Below are 23,531 nucleotides of genomic sequence, written 5' to 3' on the forward strand. Positions count from 1 at the left end.
CTGTTTCTAAAAATTAAGTCACTATAAAGAGGATAGAAATGCATTTGCTATTTGGGATATTTTAAAAATCACACATCATGGTTTTGGAGGCAAACATAACAATATAAAAGTTTAAAAAATGTTTGAGCAATGATTTCATCAATCTTGGCATTAACGCAAGACCTTATAAAGAGACTACCTGGAAAGGGCTAGAACTTCTTGGAAATGTGCATTCCAGTGGGTTTGTTTTTAAAACACACACATGATTTCATGGTCTCATTTAAAAAATAAACTTCCAATTTGTATCAGAAACATTTAATTTTCAGTTTAAAAAGATGATGTCATTTCCCTAATATCACATTTGGTAAGAAAACAATTTCTATTTCCAAGCATAAAAAGGAATTTATAATAGCACAGTTATTTCCTTTTTATCAGAAATGCAGAAGAGAAGTCAAACCTTAATATGGTTACCAAGAAAATTCCAGAAGTGCCTAGAATCAAAATATGTGAGCCAAGGAAATTAAAGAGGAAGATATATGACATAAAATAATAGCCATTGAAGCAAGGAAAGTTGTTTTAAAAATATTATGTAAATAAAAACATATACTATTTATAGCATACAGGAATATAAAAAATACTACTTATGATAAAACATGCATATATTGGTATTAAAAGGAAAGTTTACACAATATTATTTACCAGAAGAAAAAATTTAAAGCCCTCCAGATTAGGTCAGTCATTATACCTGAACTGGATGGTCCTAATGTTCACGCTGATGCTCAGGTGGTATATAACGTTCAGTGAGGAAGTCTGGGCTTGGGAGTCATGCCCAAAGGTTATTTCATTAAGAGTGAATTGCTTTGTAGCAGAGGACTAAAATTTTATCCCACAGGATAAATAGTTGGACTGGCTACAAATTAAGGATAGAGGGAAAGGCATCAAAATGCTGGCTGTATGACCCAAGGAGGGGATACTGTGATCAGGGTCTGGCTGTCAAGTGTGGCAAAGGCTTTCATGAAACTTTTTAAGTAATTACCAGTCTCCCTATCCAGGTTGTCTTCTCTGGATTTAGGGTCTGTTCTACAACTAGAACAGTTCTGAGAAGAAAATGGAATGGGGAGACATCTGAGAAATGCAGGCTATTGTATAAAAAATTGTAGAAAGCAATGACTGTCCCTTGTACCTACTTCACATAATTGTATGTAATGCCCCTCAACAGGAAACCACTTGCGGAGACACTGTCCTAAAAAAAATGAAGAAGCAAAGGCTGGTGGAGTGGTTCAAGTGGTAAGAGCACCTGCCTTGCAAGAGTGAGGCCTTGAGCTCAATCCCAGTGCTGCCAAAAAAAAAAAAAAAATCAAGAAGCAAATGTGTGTCCTAAAATTTCATTCACCTGACCTTGGGATCTCATCCCAATAAAGCCTAAGCATCAAAGCCTATACCCCGACAGTCAGAAAATTTAAAAGAAAAATCAACTGATACCATGAAACTCATTCACTACGACCACCTCAATATTTATTTCTAACTTGAAAACTCTTTCTTTACCAGTATCCATACATGGTGTAGATGAGACGTAATTTATCTTGAAAGGAAAGCATTCCACAAAAAGTATCATACAAAAAGTAAGACACCTAGTTTCCTCCAGAAACTAGGGAGAAAAGACATTCTTTTTTTTTTTTTTTAACATGTTATATTATATTTTCACTTCTATTTTGTTTTGAGAAAAAATGTTGGTCACAGGCCTCAAAGTTGATTTTATGAACAATGGTTAAAAAATAAAACTGTCCCAAAGAGAAGGCCTGCTCTTGTTTTTTTGTTTTTTTTTTTTTACCATGTTTTCTCCTGTATACTAAGGAAGACGGATTTACTGCATTCCAGCTTCTTTGTTTTGATTTGATTGAAGATTGTTTTCAAGAACTGAGATTTTGTCCAGAATCCTCAAAATCCTAAGCAAAATGGATGGTGGTCTACCACTGTCACTTTTCCTTTAAGCCGTTACTGTTACTTGCTGTTTATCTTTGGTCCTCCTTCTTCATCATCCATTGATCCTATTCATCCTCTGTTCTTTGCAGATTCTCTTCTCTTGGTGTTTGTGACTTGGGCACTGGATCTCTGTGTTGAGCCCCAACTAGTTTATTTTTTTTAATTTTTATTTTATTCATATGTGCATACAATGTTTGGGTCATTTCTCCCCCCTTCCCCCCCCCCCCGCTCCCTCCCTTACCCTTCCTTACCCCATGCTATCCAGCAGAAACTATTTTGCCCTTATCTCTAATTTTGTTGAAGAGAGAGTATAAGCAATAATAGGAAGGAACAAGGGTTTTTGCTAGTTGAGATAAGGATAGCTATACAAGGAGTTGACTCGCATTGATTTCCTGTGCATGTGTGTTATCTTCTAAGTTAATTCTTCTCGAACTAACCTTTTCTCTAGTTCCTGGTTCCCTTCTCCTATTGGCCTCAGTTGCTTAAAGGTATCTGCTTTAGTTTCTCTGCGTTGAGGGCAACAAATGCCATCTAGTTATTTAGGTGTCTTACCTATCCTCATACCTCCCTTGTGTGCTCTCGCTTTATCATGTGATCAAAGTCCAATCCCCTTGTTGTGTTTGCCCTTGATCTAATGTCCACGTATGAGGGAGAACATATGATTTTTGGTCTTTTGGGCCAGGTTAACCTCACTCAGAATGATGTTCTACAATTCCATCCATTTACCTGCGAATGATAAAATTTCGTTCTTCTTCATGGCTGCATAAAATTCCATTGTGTATAAATACCACATTTTCTTCATCCATTCGTCAGTAGTGGGGCATCTTGTCTGTTTCCATAACTTGGCTATTGTGAATAGTGCTGCAATAAACATGGGTGTGCAGGTGTCTCTGGAGTAACCTGGAAAAGACATTTTCTATAGCAATGTTGAACTGTCATTGTCATCAGTTCGAAGGTCCAGACTGAAAGAGCAGGATTTTCTTCTTGAGGTTATTCACATCCTTAATTCTGACAAAAGCTTTTACGGTGTTGCTGTGCAGGTCTGGGGCCATGACTCTTTAAATTGGGAGAGGCTGGACAAACTGGGACCAAATTATGTTCCTGCCTTTCTCAGTGTCACTGGTGGTGCTCTTGAGGCAGGCTAGACAGCATGGAGAAGGGGGCAACTGCACAGCTTCGTTAGAGTAGGACCTCAACACACCTGCTCAACAGTGAAAAACAAGGCCACTCAAAACCTGCAAACTGACATGACTACTAATTGTCCTTTACTTCATTATAATGGCATCTCCATGTCACCAGCCTTACAAAATTGGCTATTTCCAACATGCCTTTGATGCCACGATGCACTTCAAAACCCCATATAAGGACAGGAAAGGGGAATAAACCCTATTCTGGGAATTCCCCACCTTGTCATGACTTAGCTCAAGAATAGCCCTTCATTAAGCTTGACCATAAAGTATGCTATCTACCCCTGGCCAGTGTGACTCACTTTAAGAATGCCTGCACTCACCTCTTGTGTGTGTCTTTTTGCTCTTTAATAAATTTTTTTCCCAGTTCCTTGCTTTGTCTCCTCTCCAAATTCTTTTTCTGATGGTGACAAGAACTGTAAACACTGGGTAGAGTTCTCTATCCACTCTATCTCTTCTTGAGACCTTTCCAGCCTTCACCCTCGCCCACACTGGACTCCCTGTCGAAGCAGCTGGTGGTGTAACTGCTCAGCTAATCCTCACTGGTGGGCGCCATGATGGTGTGGAGGAGGAGCTCTTCCTCGGCTGAGTCCTCTGAGTTGCTGGCCAGGTAGGTGTAGGGGCTGGACTAGGGCAGTGGTATGGAGGGGTAACAGCAAATTGCTCTTGAGACCTAATCTTCATATGGCTTTCTTTATAGTCCAACCATCTTATGAGGTCTGCAAATCTGGAATAACCATGTGAGACAGTGAAGGTGCCTCCAAGAAGCTGAAAAGGCAGATGCTGGAATGACAATAAGATAAACACTGAGATAGAGGAATTAGAAAGGGAATTCTGAAGCCCTATCACTGAGCTCAAATCCCTGAGCAAGGCCGCCATCTTTTCTATATCCAGTTTCAGGTTACTTACCTGCTTGTTGAGTTCTTGCAACTGATTCAACAAACCAGCATCTGTTCTCAAACAATTCAGGCTGCTGTGGCTACAGCTGCTTCAGTTAGCACAAAGGGAGGGAAACTTGGCTCTCTGCCCATGTCATTATCTTTTGGATTTTTTTTTTTTTTTTTGCAGTGCTGGGGTTTGAACTTAAGGCCTACACCTTGAGCCACTCCAGCAGTCCTTTTTTGTGATTTTTTTTTTTTGAGATAGGATCTCATAGAACGATTTGCCTGGCTAGCTTCGAGCCACGATCCTCCTGATCTCTGCCTCCTGAGTAGCTAGGATTACAGGCATGAGTCACCAGTGCCCAGCCATCTTTTAAAATTTTTAAAGAGCTTTATTGAGATATAATTCATATAACTTTCTTGATTTGATATTTCAAGTATACAAATCAACTTTTTTTATTATATTTACAGTGTGCAACTGTGCCACTATGTAATTTTAGATGTTTTCAACACTCCCAAAAGAAACCTTTTAGTAGTCACTCTCCATCCCACCCAACCCTCCCCCTCAGCCCTGGCAACCACTCATCTACTTTCTGTTTCTATAGATTTGCCTATATTGGGCATTTTATATAAATAGAATCATACGCTGTGTGGTCTTTTGTGATTGGCTTCTTTCACTTAACGTGATTCAATGTCTATCCATGCTGTAATATGCATCAGTACTTCTTCCTCCTTAGGGTTGAATAATATTCCATTCTATAGATATACCACATTTTCTTTATCCATTCATGGACATTTGGGTATTTCTGCTTTTTGGCTACTGTAACTGTAAATAATGCTGCTGTGAATACTCATCTGCAAATTTTTATGTGAACAGTTTTCATTTCCTGAATATATATTTAGGATTGAAAATTTTGGGTCATAGGGTAACTTAATATTTTGAGGAACTGCCTAACTATTTTCCATAGTGGCTGTGCCATTTACCACCAGTAATGTACAAGGTTCGAATCTTCACATCTATTCGATTTTCTCTTACATCAAACCTTCAAGACTGTTGACAGCAGACCAGAGTGTTAAGATGAAAAGAATTAGAAATAGATATGAGGCAGGCTAGCAACAGGCAGGCTAGAAAGAAAGAAAAAAAGAAAAAACCCACCATGGAACTCAATATTTCTCAGCAAAAGGTCACTTCATGCTGAACTTGTTCTTGTCCCTGCCCAGTATCATCCTCAGACTTTCCCTACATTGGTCATTTTTATGGTTGGAATTGCAGTTGTAAATTCCTGTGCAGTTGTAAATTCCCCCAAAGACAGAAGAATCTCTTGGCTGTTCAAACTGGAGAATGGCGCATGCCTTGTAAGGGAAATCTGTCCTCAATCTGACCTCTCTAGTAAGACCCTCTACTTAAGACCTGATGAATATTGGTCACATCTCATGCATATAATTAAAAACCTGAGAATCAGCATAAATGCATGCACAGAATGCCCCATGTTATATAACAAGACCTTGTCAATCAAACTTGTCAATCACCCTGGCCCCTCCAGCAAAAATGGCCCAGATTTTTCCCATCATTTCCTGTCCAACTTCTAAATTGCCCTTTGAACAAAGATTGGGGCTTTTGTGCCATCAGACCAGAGTCCACTGCTCTCTCTTGCCATATGTCCTCCTGCCTATACTTTACTTTCAATAAAACGTTGTTGCTGCTTTAGGATCTGTGTGTTTCCATCTAGTTCTTTGAGAGACCCAAGAAACTGAGACCCACTGATAACAGACATAATAAATATGTCAAGTGTTTCAGAGTTGCTGACAGTGGTGTAAGCCTGTAGGATGGAAGAAGAGCCAGGAAAAATAATCTAATGGGAAAAAACATTTTAGTCATCATCATTATCACCATCACCATCAACCAAGGTCTTGTCACTTCCTCTTCTTTTGTACTTACTGGAAAAGCAAGACCAGCCATGTGTCTACATCCTGGGTAGCATGCATATTCATATTTTAAGACTTAAATTAAGGACAAAATAAATAATTGTGAATAATTACATTTGAGGAAGAAAATGGAGAACTATTTTTGATACCAGGTCAATTTGGTGTATTATCCTGCTAAATTTCTAACCTTATCCTCCCCCTATTCCCTTCCTGAAAACTCCATTCCAGCCAGTCTCTTTCAGCACTGTTGTCCCTTTACCCGGATTCATTAACTTCTCCTGATTCTGAATATACAGCCTTTACTCCTCAGATTTCTCATTTGACACCTTGTGACATATACTGTTGTCTATTGTAGTTATTTAACTTTTGATGCAAATATGCTTTGCATTCTTTATCATCATCTGAATGTAGTCAGGGTATTAAACTTTATTAAACTTCCTAATTCACCAAACACAGCTTGGGGTTTTGATGTGAGAATGTCTTAAGTGCATACTCAGTTTATCTTTGTTGAATGATTTAATTTTGAAGCATGACATAAATTTTGGTGATGTCACAAAGTGAAAAGGCACAAACTTTTTTTTTGATTTCTGGACCCTAAAGATAAGCACTCCAAATTACCTATTTTTTAAAAAAAGATTAGAAATTTTAGAAATTCAATACATGCTAGCAGTCAGAAATAAATATTGACCATAAATTTCCACATAGCCAAATGTCGAACCCATCAGGGTGTGACTCATTTCACATTAGAGTATACATGCATGTATATGCACACACACGCATGCACTGTCCACACAAATCCACAGGTCCACAAAACTTGACCTGTCAATATTTGCCTATGAGCATACAAACAAGCAGCAATGAACAACAGGAGCTGTGGCTTTCACAAAAGCCTAAAATCTATTCCCAGGACTAAGAAGATAATAATCTTTCATTCAAAACTATGGAGAGATTTTATTTGTAGCTTTTTATACTGCAGAGCTTATGAAATAGAATAATGCAACACAGTATACTTTGGTTTTATATAGCACCTTTCATGCAAAGAGCTTGAAGAAACTTACAAACATTACTCATTCACCCTCATAAATTTTTTATTGCATTAATAAGATAATCCACCATACAAAAGTTAAAAGTAATAAAACAACCATGTTTTATATAATGACTTTTCCAAACATATCCACTTTGGAATAATGAAATTACTCAGCTTCTCATTAGTTTCAGCCTCCAAGAGATAAGGCAACAATGAACTGCTGAAGTGTGTAAATAAAAAAGAATAATTCAGAGCTCATGTCACATTTGTCTTCCCCCTGTCTGATAGCTTTAATTCTGGAAAAGGAAAAATCTACAATAAGTTTCATACCTTACCAATCCTGTTTGTTTGTTTTTTTTAAACATTTTACAGCAACCCCACTAAGTCTCAACTGGGTTTAAGCTCTGAAGGGGAAACTGCTGATATAAATAGAGACATATTCCTGGTATTCTGCATAATGGTTTCATGACTTCACCACTTGTTCTTTGATCCTGATACTGTAAAGGTAGAGTTTGCTTAGGCCATATGTTTATGCCTTTTGGGGATGGAAGAGAGCGTCTTTTCCCAGCTATGGAAAAATGTAATAAAGCTACTTGAGAATGCTGATTTCTACAATGTGACAATGTGATTGCATTAGAAGCCTGTCTTCTCAGTGATTTCAGTCCACCCTTAGGATTCTTAAGATGTGCTATGGGGGGGGGGGGGTCCCAGTAACCTCCATTGGTGTTTTCTTCATTTTTAATGAATTCATGTTTCTTAAATTAACATTAAAATAGGGCCATTCTCAAAATTAATAGTCTTAGAACTGTTCACAACAGCAATCTAAAAGGGATTTTCCCTAAGAAAGTAGAAGCTACACCACTGGTTCACCCTACCTTCTACCCCAGATGCTCCCTAATGTCTTTTTGTTTGTGGTCCATTTGGGAAAATTGCCGAACTGGTTGGATGTTGAACTAAATACTAAGTGTAGGCTTAAAACTAAAATTGTTTTGTAATCACATACTCATGAGACTCTCTGCTCTTATAAATGCCAAAGAAAATGTTAACATAAATGTCATAGTTTGAACTTCTATAAGAAAGTACCATAGACTGAGTGGCTTAAATAACAGAAATTTCTCTCTCACAGTTCTGGAGGCTGGGAGTCTGAGATTAGGGTGCCAGCATGGTTGGGATCCAGAGACAGATCTTTTCTGGGTTGCAGACTATGTGTGTACCCCTTCACAGCAGAGAAGGCAGGAGAGTCATCTGGGCTTTCTATTATAAGGCTACTAACCCCATTCTTGAGAGGTCCACTTTCATGACCTTATCACCTCACAAAGGCTCCACCCCTGATACCATCACATTACATTAGGGGTTAAGATTTCAGCATATGAATTTTGGAAGGACACAAACATTCATTCCATTGTGAAGAAGATAAAGTGAAAAATTGCCCTTGGCTTTATTTTTCTAAGTGAATTATTTTAAAGGAACATTTAACAGTGTTTAAGTGTTCTAGCTGCTATGTGATTTTTGGCCTTACAATGCATAGTTTTGTTTTTGTTTTTGTTTCTTGTTTTAATTAGCAGCAATGGACCACGGTCCAAAAATATTAAATGGAAAATTCTAGAAATAAATGACTTGTGAGTTTTAATTTGTGTGCCACTCTGAGTAGTGTGATGAAATTTTGCATTGTCCTACTGCATCTTGTTTGGAACATGCATCACCCCTTTGTCTAGTGTATCCATGCTCTATATATTATTCACCTGTTAGTCACTTAGTAGCCTTCTTGCTTATCATGCTTGTGTCCATGTAACATTATTTTACTTAGTAATGGCCTCAAAATGCAAGAATAGTAATCCTGGTGATTCAGATGTGCAAAGAGAAGCTGTAAAATGCTTCCTTTAAGTGAAGAGGTGAAAGTTTTTGACTTAACAAGAAAAAAATCAGATGCTTAAAGTTGCTAATGGTAAGAATAAATCTATCCTTAAGATTGTGAAGAAGGAAAAAAATTGTACTAATTTTCCTGTCACACCTCAAACTGCAAAAGTTATGGCCACAGCACACATAAGTGCTTAGTTAAGATGGAAAAGGCATTAAATTATAGGGTTCAGTACCACCCGCAGTTTCCGGCATGTGGATCTTGTAATATATCCCCTGCCAAGAAGGGGGAAGTACCGTATATTATGTCAGAATAGTCATTTTAATGGGAAGCAAGACAAAAAGATCCTACTTACTATTTGTAAACAAAAGAGAATGTGAATTTGTTGGGTTTAAAATATTTTGTTAAAGAGCACTAAAAACATACAAAAAATAGAATATAATCAACATTTGGTCAAATATATCAAAACACCTCTAAGTTTTGCTTTTCACATTAAGTCTTTAATCATTCAGAATTATTTATTTTACCACAAAACTACACACATTAACATTGGCCTTGTGGGTTTAATTCTTTCAAAGTAAAATAAATAAAACATTCGGCTTTTGCTAAAGCTTCATCTTCTTCTCTTATTTTTTCATTTCCAAAGAAAACAAATATATTGAAATTGGTGTACATCATTCTCATAAGTATTTAAATCCACTGAAAATTACTACTATTGGATATTTACTCAAAATTATTGTTGAAATAAGCACATGTACATATTTTCTTGGGCATATGTGGGTCCACGTGGGCATGTGGAATCTTGGATTGTTGGGTACACATCTAATCAACTTTGCTATGTATGTCAACTGACTTTCTAAATTACTCACCCAAAGCATCATAGCTCCAAATCCTCACTATCATTTAATGTTATCAGTCATTCATGTATTTAATTTTTTTACAATCTGCTGTGTGTAGAATATCTCAGGGTACAATGATATTTTAATTTAAATTACATTTTTCCTGATTACAGGAGGAGTTGACTTTTAGCATATTTTGTATGCTACCTATTTGAATTTCTTCCTCTGTGAATTGCCTATTCAAACCTTTTGGCCATTGTCTTATTGGGTTTATTGTCATTTTTTTATTGATACATTGGTGTTCTTTATATGTCAAGATGATCAATGTTATGTGAGTTATATGTGTCATAAAAATATTCTCCCAGTCCATGTTTTGACTTTGTTCTTAAGCATCATCTCTATTTCCCTTCTCTCTTTAAAAGCTTTTTAAAATGGAAATTTTCATATGTGTACCAAAGTAGAAAGAATTGCATGGTAAACTCCCTGTGTGTTCATTGCCTAGCTTTCACAATTATTGTGGCCAGTCTCTGAGTTATACCAATCTACTTTCGGCCTTCCTCTCACTCCTTACCCCTCACCAATCCCTGCCCTTGCTTCCTGGATTATTTTGAAGTACTAGCTATCATACCATTTCATTCATAAAGATTTCTATATGTATATTTAAAAGATAACAAATTTTTAAAGTATGACATGGTTTGATTTGTCCCCTTTTGTGTCTTTTATAGAGAAGTTTAAAATTTTTTGGTATGGGTTTGATATATCAAAACATTTCTACATTTTGTTTTTCACATTTAGGTCTTTAATCAGCCAGAATTATTTCTTTTGTATGGACTGAGGTTTGATAATAATGGTTTTTGGGGTTTTTTTTGGTGGAACTAGGGTTTGAACTCAGAGTTTTGTAGGCTTGCAAAGCAGACACTCTACTACTTGAGCCACACCTCCAGAAATGCTAATGTTTAATGTTTTTCTATGCCTAGTATGTTGGTCTAGCACTTTTTACTGAATAATTTATCTTTTCTAGACTTATAATGTCACAATTATGACAATTTAAATTTGAAAATATGTGTGGATTTGTTTCTGAGTTACGTATTTTATTCCCACAGTCTATGAATCTGGCTTTTTTGCCCAAAATAATACTTTTAATTATTATAGTTTTATAATAGGTTTTAATATTTGAAAGACAAATCTTTCTGTCCTCTTTAAGATTCCCTTGGCTGTTCTTGGTCCTCTACTTTTCTTATGAGTTCTAAGTTGAGGTTGTTAAGTTCTCTGAAAGAGTCTGGTGAGATTTTGATAGAAATTACCTTGAATTCATAGATCAAATTTGAGAGACTTTTTAGCTTTATGTTGTTGAGAATTCTTACCAGCAAATATGGTACATCTTTCTACTTATTGTCACTTACATATTTCAATAAAATTGTATAATATTCTTTATGAGCATCCCATAAATTTTTGCTAAATTTATTTTAAAAAACCTTAGTTTCTATTGTTATTTTAAGTGTTGTCATTTAAAAATTTCTGTTTTCTGATGTGTCATTGCTGGTATAGAAGAAAGCAATTGGTTTTGGGTTTGAATTTTTCATCCGACAACTGTGTTGTCTTTAGTTTTACTAGTTTGTCAATTCTATAACGATAATCATGCCAACTGCAAATGACAATATACTTGTTTATTTTAAAATTATTTTTCTTCTCTAAATTCACTCACAAGAACCACTGATTCAATATTAAATAAAGTAGTGATAGTGGGAGTCCTTTTCTTGTTCTGAAGTTTGAAGGAAGTATTTATAATGCTTCATGTAACAGAAAGGGTACAAGCAGAGAAGCAGAACCAGGAGGACATAGACATTTATTACACAGTTGTTACAGGAATTTGACCTTACACAATTGTAGGAACTGATTAAGCAGTCTCTGTAAGGTTTCATGCTGGAGCTTGAAGTCTACAGGGCACATATTAGGAAAGGAAAGATAGATGGAAAGTGGAGGTAAATCAAGGACAAGATTGAATCCACAAGCCCAAACTGGGGCCTACCAGGACAGCCTGAAACTTGTGTCAGTTCTTGTCTCCTCTGACCTTGATGGGCATAGTTCTTTGTTGCAGACCTTAACATACACACCTTGCCTAGGTGCCAGATAAGCCCTACAAGGTCAAGAATCATGAGCAGCTGAGGTGCTTGCTGAGAGTTGAGGGAATGTAGACTAGAGAGTTTTAAAAGGCAATTAAGAATACCAATGATGGGCACGTGACCAGTGGTAGAAACAAAGATTTCTTCCTCATTTTAATGTGAATAAGTTTATATGTATTAACCAGATTTTTTTTTTCTCCTCTGGGTCTTAGATACCAAGAAAGTCAGACCCTCTTACCCATTCCAGGAACTATAGTGGCCCCTGTTATCGGCACAATTGTGGTCTCCCTTTCTGTCTCAGTTGTTTTCCCTGTTAACTAGTCCATATATTTTGTAGGGAAGAATTAAAGCAAAAATTAAACAATGATTCTGGTAGTAACCAGATTTTTAGTATCTCATTTATTTTCCCTTTTATAGATTTATAATGGTACTACATATTTTTTCCTTTGGCACATGTTATACATAATAAAAATGACATAATGGCTGAAGGAATTTTCTTCCTAAAGGGGCTTTTTATCAGTCAAGTTACAATCAGAGAAACAGAACCACCAGGAATTAATATATGTCTACTTAGGGATTTGTTAAAACTTCAGGCAATTGTCAGAGCCAGTAAGAGTCTATGAAAGGTGGTTGTCTTCATATCTGATTCTGGAGATTCAAGTCCACAGGGCAAGCAGCAGGCAAGGGAAGATAGAGGTGAAGTAGGAGACAGCAAGGACAAGTGGGAGACCACAAACACAAGCAGAAGCCTGAGAGGTTGGACCCAGACCCATGAGTCTTCTTGTTGCCTCTGACTTTGATGGAGCTGTTGAAACCACTGCCTCACACCAACAAGGTGAATCAGAGCATCAATGACAGCATATCTGAGTTACAAAATGGCTGCTATTCCACTTCACCCTCCAAAGCTCACACAAGAATCTTTTTTATGGTCCACCCTAACTGGAAATATTTGGGAAGGGGATTATAATCAGCTCTCTATAACTGTGGACGCCTCATCTGGGTTCTGCATCTGCAGATTCAGCCAACTGCAGATTGAAAATGTAGTTAAGCCTATGATAGTTAGTTGCATCTGAACATGTATGGACTTTATTTCTTGTCATCATTCCCTAAACAATATAGCTTATCAACTATTTACATAGCATTTACATTGTATCAGGTATTATAACTAATCCAGAGATGGTTTAAAGTATACAAGAGGATGTGCAAATAAGTGATATTTTATATAAGGGACTCCAGCACCCTCAGACTTTAGTGTCCATGAAGGGTCCTGGAACAGACTATCCATAGTTACTAAGGAACAACTATATTGGGAAATGTAGTTTAGTTTAGGTAATTTACAAACCCATCACAAGTGCTTGCCTTGTTTCAATTTTGCTGGTGTATAATATACAATGAAATGTACCTGTCTTAAGCATATCTTGAGCTCTGACCCATGTATAAGCAGTAACCACCACACAATCAAGATTTAGAACATTTCCATCTCCCACTGAAAGTTCCCTCTTGCCTCTTTGTAGTTAATCTCCCTCTTGCCCTCAGATCAGGCAACCATTGGTCTTTTTCTGTCAATATGGATTACATTTAACCTTCCTGAATTTTATATAAATGAAATCATACAGAATGTACTCTTCTGGGTCTGGTTGTTTTCACTCAGTTTAATAATTTTTAGATTCATGAATGCTGTTGTATCCTTTTTATTGCTGAGCAGTTTCCCATGTCATAGGTATCACAACTTGCTTATCCATTCCCCTGTTCCTGGACGTTAACATTAGCAGTTGGAGTATTTCCAGTAGTAAGTTATTTTGAATAGAGTTGTTATATGCATTGCATGGATATACTCTTTTTCTTGCATATATGCCTAGGAGTAGAATTCTGGGTCTGTTCAAATCCCACTTGAAAATTTGGTTGACTTTTATTCTTATAATTGAGTTGTAAGTGATTTTTAAGTATGTTCTGGATACACGTCCTTTATCAGATATGTGAATTATGAATATTTTCTCTTATCCTAACTTGCTTTTTTATTTTTGCAAAGATGTGTTTTAAAGATATGTTGAAAAATAGATGTTTCAAATTTTGATGAAATCCAATTTATCAGGTTTTCTTTTATGATTAACATTTTTTTTGTGCCTAAGAAATCTCTTTCTACCCAAAGGTGCACAATGTTCTCCTATATTTTCTCTCTCTTTTTCTTTTTGGAAGACAGCAAATTGCTATGCAGCCCAGGCTGGCCTTGAATTTGTGATCTTTCTGCCTCCACCTGCTGAGTGCAGGGCATGGCAGCACACACTGGTTCCTGTGTTCTCTTCTATAAGTTTTATAGTTTAACTTTTGTATTTAGACCCATCAGTCACTTAGCTGTAGTTTTTACATATGTGGTAAGCACTGAAGTCCATCTTTTAAAAAATGGATACCCAGGCCAGGCATGGTGGCTCGTGCCTCTAATCCCAGCTACTGGGAAGGCAAAGATTGGGTATATAATGGTTTGAAGCCAGCCCAGGGAAAAAGTTAGCAAGACCCTAGCTCAGCCAACAACTCAGGTGTGGTGGTGCACATCTGTGATCTCAGTTGTGATGGAGGTGTAGGGTAGGAGAATTGTGGTTGGGCCAGCTCTGGGCAGAAAACATAAGACCCTACATGAAAATTAACTAAAGCAAAAAGGGCTGGGGCATGGCTCAAGTAGCAAAGCACCTGCCTACCAAGTGTGAAGCCCTGAGTCCAAACTCAATGCATAACTTTGTTTCCCTTTACAAAGATCAATTGACCATATGTGTGTGGGGGCTTATTTTTGGACTCCTTATACTGTTCCACTGATCTATATATGTTTGTCCTTAGGCCAACATCACACTGTATTAATAACTATAGTTATATCATAAATACTATAAGACCTTAAAGTTTATTATTCTTGTTCAAAATTATTGATTATTCTTGGTCTTTTTGTATTTCCATATACATTTGGTATCATTTACAAATGTCTATTACAAGAGCCTGCTGGGATTTTGACTGGAATTTCATTGAATTGATAGATTGATTTGGGGAAAATTTACATCTTAACAATATTGAATGTACCAGATCAGAATCATATCTTCTTTAATTTCTCACAACAATGTTTTGTCTTTTTCAGTGTAGAGGTTTTTACATATTTTGTTACAAATATATCATTTTATTGCTATTTGTAAATTATATTTTTTAGAATTTCAAGTTCCAGTTGTATATTGAGAGTTGCTATGGTTTGACTTCGTGAGTCCCTCCAAAATTCATGCTGAAGCTTAATCTCCAATGTAATAGTATTAAGAGGTGGGACCTTTAGCAAGTGATTAAGGTTATGAAGGCTTCATGGGATTTATGTTCATATACAAGGGCTTAAGGGAGTCTATTAGTCCCTTTTCACCTCTTTCACCAAGTTGAGGACATGGCAACAAGGTGCCATCTTTGAAGCAAAGAGCCCAAACCAGACACCAAATCTACTAAGGCCTTGATCTTGGACTTCTCAGCCCCCAGAAGAAAGAGAAATAAATTTCTGTTGTTTATAAGTTACTCAGTGTAAGGTATTTTTGTTATAGCTGCCCAAGTGGACTGAAACAATAGTCAGTGGTTTCTGTTCTTATGTTTATCATTTCCCTTTTTTAAGTTTCTTTGGATTGTTTTGCTCTTATTTTTCTGGCTTCTTATAGATAAAAACAGATTACCTATTTTAACTCTTTCTTTTTTTTCCCCAAATAAGCTCTTATACTTATAGATTTCTCCTGAAGCACTGCTTTATCAGCATTTGATACCACAGATTGATATTTTATTTTTGTTTTCATTCAGTTAGAATTCTTTTGACCCATGGGTTTCTTAAAAGTATGGTTTTTAATGCGCAAATGCTTGGGATATTTTCCAGTTACCTTCCTGTTACTGGTTTCTAATTTTATTCCACTGTGGTCAGAGGACATGTGCTGTACCATTTCAATCCATCTGTCTTGGTGACTCTTCCATGTGACCTTGAAAAAAATGTGTATTCTGCTGGTGTTAGGTGGAATTTTCTACAAATTTCAATTTTTTGTGGTACTGAGATTTGAGCTCAGGAACTTATGCTTGTTAAACAAGCATTGAGCCACACCCCTAAATATGTCAATTATGTCAAGTTGGCAGATGGCATTTAAGTTTTGTGTATCCTAACTGATATTCTGTCTACTTGTTCTATCGATTACTGAGAGAGGAGTGTTGAAGTTTTTAATAATAACTGTGGACCTGTTTCTCTAAGTCCTGTTAGTTTTTGTTTCATATATTTTTGAAGCTCTGCTGTTGGATGCATACACCATTTAGAATTTCTCTTCTCGATGAATTGACCCCTTTATCATTATTAAACATCCCTTTTCATTCATAACAGTTTTAGGGGTGGGGGCCTTTGTGTTCAGTAAGGGTCTGTTTGTATACCTCTCAGTCTCTATTTGAACATGTCTATTTAATCTTCTTAATTAAATGATGCTTTAGCCAGTGTCTTGGTCATTTTTGTGCTGCTATAACAGAAGACCAGAGATTGGATACTTTATAAAGAAAAGAAATTTATTGACTCACAGTTTGGGAGGCTGAGGAGGGGTCAGGGTATCATCAGCATCTGATAAGAACCTTCTTGCTGCATCATAACATGGCAGAAGGGCAGAGAGAGAGAGAGAGAAAGAGAGGGAGAGAGAGAGGGATCAAACTCACAGCCTCAAACCATTTCATAATCAGTATTAATCCACTCATAGTCAGAGCTCTCAAGGCCCAATTCGCTTCCTAACACTTTTGCATCAGGGCTTAAGTTTCTAGCACATACTTTTTGGGGACACATTCACACTATAGCACTTGGATATTAAATTTCAACCTGATAGCTATTGCCTCTCAGCCCTGTAAATATATTATTCCATTGTGTTTTGGCCTTTAATATCGCCACTATAGTGTCTCCTTTTAATTTAGTTGTGTTTTTAAAGGTGCTCTGCCATTTTTCTCTAATGTTCTTTAAGATCTTCTACTTAACTTTGGTATTTTGATATTTCTTTATAATATATATAGGTTTAGGTTTATTTTTATTTTTTCTACTTGAAATGGATATGCTTCTTAAAACTGGGATTTATGACTTTAATCAATACAGAAAATTGTCAGCCACTATATCTCAAAGTATTGATTTTCCATCATCTCACTATCCCCATAATCCTTCTAGTGTCTCCTTGTGGAGCATCTGCTAGAGATATATTTGGCTATCTCATTCTATCCCTGATATCTCATAACCCTTTTTTCATATACTCCATAATTCATATATTCCATTTTTTTATCTTGCTATATGCTGCATTATATATTATATATATATAATATGCATATGTATATATATTATTGTTCTACTAGGGGTACATTGTGACATTTACCAAAGTTCTTACAATATATCATAGTTGAATTCACCCCCTCCATCATTCTTCTTTATCCCCCCTTGTATTTTGAATAAATTCATCAGATATATTCTCCAGTTCAGTAATTCTCTTAAGCAATGTTAAATGTGATTTTAAAGTCCACTAAGTTTTAGATTTCAATATTTATGTATTGAATTTCTAGGTGATCAGCTCAGTTCGAAATTTGCTTGCTAATTTTAAAAATAGTGACATGTTCTTATGAATGCCAGTGCTTCCTTTATGTCTTTAATCATTTTAAACATGCTTATTTTATCTTTTCTATTCGGTGAGGAACTTTAGAGCTGTAGATTTGTGGTTCATTTGCCGACTTTTACTCACAGTAGATCTTCTCTTAGGTTTTGTGATTTAGGGTTTAAGTTCAGCATCAGTGGAACTTTACCTGTGCATTCTTGTACGTGTGTACAGCTTGGAATGTGGTCCCCCAAAGTATTTTTGCATTTGTGTCTGCTAAGCACCCGAGACTGGGAAGGATTTTTTTATGTCAACATTTTTACTTTAAGGGTTTCTGGCCTCTGCAGGTGGTATGGCACAGTACATGGTTATCTATTTTTCAAGAGAGATATTTTCTCCTGCCCAGTGGCCAGGCAAAGCAAGAAAGGCATTCTTCATTGTGTCAGGTTGTGCCAGCAGGTGAGTTTTTGTTTTGTTCCTTTTCCACCTCTCACTAATGGTTCATCCTTCAAGGCCCTGGATTTATGTACAACATGAAAATTCTAATTCTTTGTCTTGTGTAAAGGAATTCAGTGTGCAACTGAATTATTCAATCAAGAGAGATAAATAAAAACATTTATAGATGAAGACATACCTGTGAATCACTAACCACCCCCTGCTGAGAAAAGAAGCAAAGGATTTTCATGGAAAGACAGAAACAACTATTTAGGTGGAAAGAGCTTGTGAACAAAGAAATGGGTAAACATGTAAGTAAAGATGAATAAGAATTTGCTACCTATTTTTAATGATGATTAAGGGGGAATTAAAACATAATGGAACTAAGGTACTAGATAATAATAGCATGTAAAATGGAGATGATATCAAGTAAGATTTGTACTTAGCACAAAATACAGTCAAAACTGACTTAAACCCTCCAAAAATATTTTATTTCCTCATTAACAAGCAATCCAAAGATTTGTGGCACTTTGGTCAATGACATTATGGGCCCCTGGTGTCTTCATCCCCTCCCCATGACCCCCTCCTTCTCTTATGTCTATGTTTTTTTTAAAGTTATTGTATTAATATATAATAGTTGTACAGAGGGATACATTGTGATATTTACATATGTGCTTACAATATATCTTTGTAAGATTTATGCCTCTATTGTTCTCCCTCTTCCCCCATTGGTAGAACAATTCAACAAATTTTGGTCTTTTATTTTCATATATGGATACAAAATATATCCACCATATTCACCCTCATTCTCCCTTTCCTTATGCCCTTCCCTCCCCCACTGGTACCTACCCCTGGAAAAGACTTATTTTTCCCTTCTACCCTTCAATTTTTTTCAAGTGTCTATTGATAGTCCAAGGGGGTTTCGCTGTGGTACTTCAGGCCTATATCTTATGTCCATGCTAATGTAAGAATCTAGCCCAACATCTGGATTATTTCTGCCTTTAGATTCATCTTTATTCCATCCATATGTGGATTTCCATTTCTAACCTGGAAGTATTCGTTTCTTTGTAAGTGTGTGTTTTTTTTCTCCTAATTGGAGTCGCGCTTTACATACTATTGTGTTACCTATCTTTCAAAAAATACTTGTCATTAAAATATTTAGCACTAAATATAAGAAAGTTTTTAATTTCATTTTCTACCTTTGAATGACTATTTTAGAATTGTGAAAGATTCCTTTAAAAACTTTGGCTCAAACTACAAATTAATGTAATTAATTCTTATCTGTTTGCTCATATAAAAGTAAGGGAAGAAATGTTCACCTACAGAAGGTGAAGGGTTAAAAGAATAAACACGTTGGTGAGTGTTCACACAAGTAAGGAAGAAATAAAAATCAAGAGAATTTGCCTTTACTAAAACAGCCTGATAGTCTTGTTTTCTTCACTGGCAAGTATTCTAATGTCTTTATTATAATATGCCTTATTTTAACACCTCTTATCATTTTTGGAGTTGCATAACAAGATTTGCTAAGTGTGGCTTTCATTTAATAACCCTAAAACACTATTTACTGGAAGGTTTTTTTCCATTGACTATTGTGACTAAAGGCCTTTCGAGGAAAGATGTTAGGTACTTCAATCAGTAGACCAGAGTTTGTTGGGGGAGGTTGGTGGCTTCTGTGACTACCTGATCCAGAGAAGACACTTGGTCATCAGATCCCATGGAAAGCCTTGGCTTTCGGGGTGTAAGTATTTCTACCATGAGATTATGGTAAGTGTAAATTTTTTTAAATAAAAATTTTGGTTTCTAATAGTCAAAAAGTAGAAGCAATGCAAATATCCACAGACAGATAAATGGACAAACGCAATGTGGTAAATATATGTATACAATATTTTATATAATATACATTTATTCTATTTAAAATATTCAGCCTCTAAAAAGGAAGGAAATTTCAACATATACTATAGCATTGGATGAACCTTGAAGACATTATGCTAACTGAAATAAATCAGTCACAAAAAGACAATACTGTATGATTCCATTTACATGAGGTACCTACATTAGTCAAATTTTATAGAGCCAAAGTAGAATGGTAGTTGTTAGAGGCTGGGTGTTGGGGGAGATGAGGAGTTGTTTGATGGGTTTTAGAAATGGTTGAACATCAAAAAGATTATTCACCACGACCAAGTAGGCTTCATCCCAGGGATGCAGGGGTGGTTCAACATACGAAAATCAATAAACGTAATAAACCACATTAACAGAAGCAAAGACAAAAACCACTTGATCATCTCAATAGATGCAGAAAAAGCCTTTGATAAGATCCAACATCATTTCATGATAAAAGCTCTAAGAAAACTAGGAATAGAAGGAAAGTTCCTCAACATTATAAAAGCTATATATGACAAACCTACAGCCAGCATTATACTTAACGGAGAAAAATTAAAACCATTCCCTCTAAAATCAGGAACCAGACAAGGATGCCCACTATCTCCACTCCTATTCAACATAGTACTGGAATTCCTAGCCAGAGCAATTAGGCAAGAAGAAGGAATAAAAGGAATACAAATAGGTAAAGAAACTGTCAAAATATCCCTATTTGCAGACGACATGATCCTAATACCTTAAAGACCCAAAAAACTCTACTCAGAAGCTTCTAGACATCATCAATAGCTATAGCAAGGTAGCAGGATATAAAATCAACATAGAAAAATCATTAGCATTTCTATACACTAATAATGAACAAACTGAAAAAGAATGTATGAAAACAATTCCATTTACAATAGCCTCAAAAAAAATCAAATACCTAGGTGTAAACCTAACAAAAGATGTGAAAGACCTCTACAAGGAAAACTATACACTTCTGAAGAAAGAGATTGAGGAAGACTATAGAAAGTGGAGAGATCTCCCATGCTCATGGATTGGTAAAATCAACATAGTAAAAATGTCGATACTCCCCAAAGTAATCTACATGTTTAATGCAATTCCCATCAAAATTCCAATGACATTCATTAAAGAGATTGAAAAATCTACTGTGAAATTTATATGGAAACACAAGAGGCCACGAATAGCCAAGGCAATACTCAGTCAAAAGAACTATGCAGGAGGTATCACAATACCTGACTTCAAACTATATTACAAAGCAATAACAATAAAAACAGCATGGTACTGGCACAAAAACAGACATGAAGACCAGTGGAACAGAATAGAAGATCCAGATATGAAGCCACACAACTATAAGCAACTTATCTTTGACAAAGGAGCTAAAAATATACGATGGAGAAATAGCAGCCTCTTCAACAAAAACTGCTGGGAAAACTGGTTAGCAGTCTGCAAAAAACTGAAACTAGATCCATGTATATCACCCTATACCAAGATTAACTCAAAATGGATCAAGGATCTGAATATCAGACCCCAAACTCTTAAGTTGATACAAGAAAGAGTAGGAAATACTCTGGAGTTAGTAGGTATAGGTAAGAACTTTCTCAATGAAACCTCAGCAGCACAGCAACTAAGAGATAGCATAGATAAATGGGACCTCATAAAACTAAAAAGCTTCTGTTCATCAAAAGAAATGGTCTCTAAACTGAAGAGAACACCCACAGAGTGGGAGAAAATATTTGCCAACTATACATCAGACAAAGGACTGATAACCAGAATATACAGGGAACTTAAAAAACTAAATTCTCCCAAAACTAATGAACCAATAAAGAAATGGGCATGTGAACTAAACAGAACTTTCTCAAAAGAAGAAATTCAAATGGCCAGAAAACACATGAAAAAATGCTCACCATCTCTAGCAATAAAGGAAATGCAAATTAAAACCACGCTAAGATTCCACCTCACCCCTGTTAGAATAGCCATCATCAGCAACACCACCAACAACAGGTATTGACGAGGATGCGGGGAAAAAGGAACCCTCTTACACTGTTGGTGGGAATGTAGACTAGTACAACCACTCTGGAAAAAAATTTGGAGGCTACTTAAAAAGCTGGACATCGATCTACCATTTGATCCAGCAATACCACTCTTGGGGATATACCCAAAAGACTGTTACTCCAGAGGCACCTGCACATCCATGTTTATTGTGGCACTATTCACAATAGCCAAGTTATGGAAACAGCCAAGATGTCCCACCACTGACGAATGGATTAAGAAAATGTGGTATCTATACACAATGGAATTTTGTGCAGCCATGAAGAAGAACGAAATGTTATCATTCGCTGGTAAATGGATGGAATTGGAGAACATCATTCTGAGTGAGGTTAGCCTGGCTCAAAAAACCAAAAATCATATGTTCTCCCTCATATGTGGACATTAGATCAAGGGCAAACACAACAAGGGGATTGGACTATGAGCACATGATAAAAGCGAGAGCACACAAGGGAGGGATGAGGATAGGTAAGACACCTAAAAAACTAGCTAGCATTTGTTGCCCTTAACGCACAGAAACTAAAGCAGATACCTCAAAGCAACTGAGGCCAATAGGAAAAGGGGAACAGGTACTAGAGAAAAGGTTAGATCAAAAAGAATTAACCTAGAAGGTAACACCCACGCACAGGAAATCAATGTGAGTCAATGCCCTGTATAGCTATCCTTATCTCAACCAGCAAAACCCCTTGTTCCTTCCTATTATTGCTTATACTCTCTCTACAACAAAATTAGAGATAAGGGCAAAATAGTTTCTGCTGGGTATTGAGGGGGGGAGCGGGAGGGGGCGGAGTGGATGGTAAGGGAGGGGGTGGGGGCAGTGGGGAGAAATGAACCAATCCTTGTATGTACATATGAATAATAAAAGAAAAATGAAAAAAATAAAAAAATAAAAAAAATAGAAATTGTTGAGATGGTAAATTTGATCATAATTAAATTGTTTTAAATTAAGAGGAAGAAAATCTAATTTACATACAAGGCATCAAAATGAGATGCCATAAAAAGAACATACAGTGTTTTGCAGGGGGTCTTTTCTCTTCCTGGGTCATCTTACCTGTCCTGCAACCAGTTTTCTTACCTGTTCCCTAGTCTTCTTGCCTGGAAGCTGAACTTCAAGTGTTCTAGGGAACCAAGTTGTTGAATTTCATCATTTGAGTTTATTTTGCAGTCAACTTGACTTCTCATGAACAACACAGTTTTACTTTATCAAATGTTCTATAAAAATTAGATTTTTTAAAAAAGTCTTTCATGTACACAACTAAGTAAAGACAAAAGTGCAGGCCTCTATAATTACCTTGAATTTTTCAAAAAGTTCAAGTATTACTACTTGAGCTAAAAAGCTCTGTCAGGGTGTCTTGATTATGAATCTGCACACTGATTATGCAAATAGGATGGCTAATTTGCTTATTGAATGATTTAAAAAGAATCTTTCGGCATACAAATACCTCTGTAACTCTCTCCTTGGGAAGAATATGAGGTATGCATGGAGAGTATGCTGGGGAAGGCATGAGGATAGGTTGCAAAAGTGCTAAGATCACAAAGTGGTTTGACTTCAGAAGCATTATGTAGATTTTCACCTTCAATTTTCATTATTGAAAGCTTTACATTCTCTTGCCTCTTCAAATAACTGTATGGACTGACTCAAGAACTGCCTATTACTGCCAGTTAAAATGCAAGCCCTGTGGTCAAAGGGATTTCTGGAAATAAGTATGAGAAAGAGTACCTTTGTTGACTATTAACCCTAGTACTGCAGTGGGAGAACTTTTTCTGGAAAGGGC

General features: G+C 36.3%; 1 long non-coding RNA gene across 1 annotated transcript in view; it reads right to left on the minus strand.

Moving 5' to 3' along the window:
- Positions 1-2,271: 2,271 nt before the first annotated feature.
- LOC141419682 (uncharacterized) overlaps positions 2,272-23,531 on the minus strand; it is a 75,337-nt gene continuing 54,077 nt past the window's right edge. Inside the window, exons 2-3 of the long non-coding RNA XR_012444302.1 lie at positions 16,358-16,415; positions 2,272-3,932 (exon numbers count right to left, since the gene is read on the minus strand). This is a non-coding gene — a long non-coding RNA (uncharacterized lncRNA). The remainder of the gene's footprint in view (positions 3,933-16,357; positions 16,416-23,531) is intronic.

Source organism: Castor canadensis, chromosome X (assembly GCF_047511655.1).
Source record: "Castor canadensis chromosome X, mCasCan1.hap1v2, whole genome shotgun sequence".
Classification (NCBI taxonomy): Eukaryota; Metazoa; Chordata; class Mammalia; order Rodentia; family Castoridae; genus Castor; species Castor canadensis.